The following is a 3,115-nucleotide window of genomic DNA, read 5'->3' as shown; positions in this document are numbered from 1 at the left end:
AATAGTTCATCCCCACTATGATATTTCTCTTGACATGCAGCCCATCCACATCAGCAATATTGCCACATCAGCATTTAGTTAGAGGCTTACATGCAGGGCCCACACTGCCCACCACGATAGGAAACATGAACGTCAGCTTCACCATTAGCATGCGTGTTCCACTTTCGACTTATTATGAGCCACGCAATCAATTAATACAGTATGGAAACCGAGGCGAGCGAGTTGGCCTTCTCCGCTTCCTCTCCCTGGTCACCGCTTATTCTTCCCCTTCCCCTTCCCCTCCGCTCGGTTTTCCCAAGCCTCCCCGTCCCCCGAACTCTTCCTCCCGCTCCAAAGCACTGCTTGCCGTTCCGGGATCCCTGCAATTCGTCGCCGATAGGCCTTCTGATTGTAGACACATCCGAGCTCCGGCGCTCGCGTTGGATCCGTTCATCCTTTACGTGGAAGGAGTCCATCGATGCGGCCATCCTCGCGCACACCGTTGGTCTGCTTCTGGCTCTCCTGACGCGGGCAACCTCGGACGCGCCGCTCTGCTCCGGGTTTCCTCGCGCTGGCGTCCTCGGACGCACAAGACGCGCCCATCACCATCGCGGCCCGATTCCAGTGTAACGGCCGTGCCTGACCTGGCCATCTCTGTGAAGCCAAGCGAGTTGTGCGCACGCGTTGCTCTGCTCCATGCCCTCCTCGCGTCGACAGTCTCAGACGTACCATGACCATCCCTGTTGCGGCCACGTTTCCAGCGGATGAGTTTGGGAAGGAGAAGGTCGCTGGCCTCACAAATGCCCTCTTTATGTTGCTATGAACACCCGCAAGCCCAACTGAAAAAGAGCATAAGCATCTCTTCTCCTTGCGATTGGCCCGTCAGGCCGTCAGTGCATGCACTTGTTAGCTGTTGTATTTTTGGATTTCTGGTGGTGCTTTGGAGGATTAATCTTCTGTCTTTTTTGATGGATTTCCATGGTCTGCACAGCTCCGATGAAGATCAGTACCAATGGTGAGCTCGAGCCTCCCATATGTTCTGGATTTCTTTCTTTGTGATTAGATTAATTTCCTGTTCTTATGTTGTGTTTGTACATTTTGTGCCGCTTGCTGGTATTTCTGAGGTGCTTGCTAGCTTGAACTTGGGGAGGACGGCGACCTACGGACTACAACAACAACGCTTCTGCAGTTTAAGGTCAAGTGCTCCTGTGTTGATCTTCAGTTTGTTATTTTCCCAGATGTACATGCTGGAACACTGTGCAGCCCAATTCTATGTTGTTCTCCGGATAAGTATAAATGTCTGAGAATGAATTAGCGCTTCTTGATGTGCAGCCTAATCCTAATTCTGAATTTCATATAAAACCATCTGGCAGGTTTGGTACGTACGAGCCCCATCTTTTACAATATTTTGATTTTTATCTGCACTACACATGCATTGCATTTGATTCTGCATATCTTAGATAGCCAAATCATGTGATTTCTTATATGTGCTACACAGCCTAACGGGTAATCTTTCTGCACCCATACGAACCTTCTTAAACATTGGGTTAATTTTCTGAAAAAATATTGGGTAATTATTCTCCTTTTGCGTGGAAAAAATAAATAGATTAATTGACTTCACAAAGTAACAATTTGGTCCACTGTTTACATAAATTTAATTGTCACTACTTGTATTTCCATTGTAGGAATCATATGCATGGGTCCTCTCACACAAGTGATTTCTTTTGTTGGGAATAAAAGAAACATGTGATTAGTTAATGGTTACACCAATACATCCTGTATATCAGGGTTGTGACCTTTCATCGCAAAGTTGATCAAAGTTTTCAATATTGGGTACATACAATAGCTGATTCATTGTATGCTTCCACCCATTAGTTTGTAAACACTTTCTCTCAGCGCCGGAGATGGCTTATGAGAATGTTACTTCTTTTTATAGTGGAACACTTGAGGAGGATAACTAAATTGCTTCATGTATCTATATTACATGTTATGTAAATCTTTTTCCTTGAAAAAATAGTTCTATAAGCCCAATTTTTTTATTCGTTTTATATAATCATTCCCGCGGCAACACGCGGGGTATCTTCTAGTTATAGTACATTTTCCTGGCTTGAGGAAACGTCGAGGCCACCTACCAGAAAGTCCCCGTATCATGACAACGTAGCATAAATACTTTTCTAATCTGTTGTTTGAAACTATTGGCATACTTGTTCATGATAGATATATTGATATGCAGTTTGCGCACCGGTTATAGGTGCAATTACACTTCGATATTTTCAGCCAGAGAACGAATAATTCAAGTAGGTACATACCATGTTAGTAGTCCTTGTACACCATGTTTCATTTTGTGTTTTTTGGCGCGTACATCATTTATTGTTTTATAATCTGAAACTACTTTGGATCATTAGCTGGTTTTCAAAGTGCATGTAGCTTCACATTTCTCAAGTTATATTGATTTTTAGAGTGCAAGTGCCTTCGTATTTTTAAGTTAAATTTTTGCCCCTGGTAATTTTAATTCGTGGATCCGCCACTGCACACAAATCATACACGTAGGCCAGTACGAATTAAATGAAATGCAAGGACTTATGCTAGCTCGTTGTACAGGCTCATTGCAGCTCTGCTTGTGCTTGGGATGTTCCATGTACAAGTCCATGTTACCACTTGCTTGGATGTGCAGGCCTTGTGCTCCTTGCATCCCCCTCTGCATTTTTGACACGAAAAATGGTTAATCAAATACGAGGAATCGACCTTGCTGTTGTACTGGAGGACAAGTACTTACAAGGTTATACCGGTGTGCAGGATGTGTACCAGATCCCGTAGCGCTGTCATGCTTCGCTAAAAAATGGTTTTGCTTATTTCAGATGATATCTTCAGAAGAAATAAGAGTTAATGTCAGAGTTGCATAGGCGTGTAAGCTAAGAGAGTAGTGAAAGGATATCCAAACATCGTCGGAATAGTGCACAAGGGAGTGATATGTGGATACCTAGTTCGGGCGGGCATTTGGCCATGCTCGCCTAGCTAGAGTGCGGGTCACTTCAGAGCCGTTGAGGGTGTTGCGATGGTGTTGGCTGACCGCGCACGGATGCAGATCTTGAGTGGCAGCGGAGCTCTACGATGTGATGGACGAGACCGTGGTGAA

At 44.7% G+C, this 3,115-nt stretch overlaps 1 long non-coding RNA gene across 1 annotated transcript; it reads left to right on the top strand.

The window, feature by feature from the left end:
- The first annotated feature begins 261 nt into the window (after positions 1 to 261).
- LOC123141725 (uncharacterized) lies at positions 262 to 2,004 on the top strand. The gene is made up of 2 exons (XR_006470407.1): positions 262 to 994; positions 1,104 to 2,004. It is a non-coding gene; the product is annotated as an uncharacterized lncRNA (long non-coding RNA).
- Positions 2,005 to 3,115: the final 1,111 nt, after the last annotated feature.

This window comes from Triticum aestivum, chromosome 6D (assembly GCF_018294505.1).
Source record: "Triticum aestivum cultivar Chinese Spring chromosome 6D, IWGSC CS RefSeq v2.1, whole genome shotgun sequence".
In the NCBI taxonomy this organism is placed as follows: domain Eukaryota; kingdom Viridiplantae; phylum Streptophyta; class Magnoliopsida; order Poales; family Poaceae; genus Triticum; species Triticum aestivum.
This window is presented reverse-complemented; position numbering and strand designations above follow the sequence as displayed.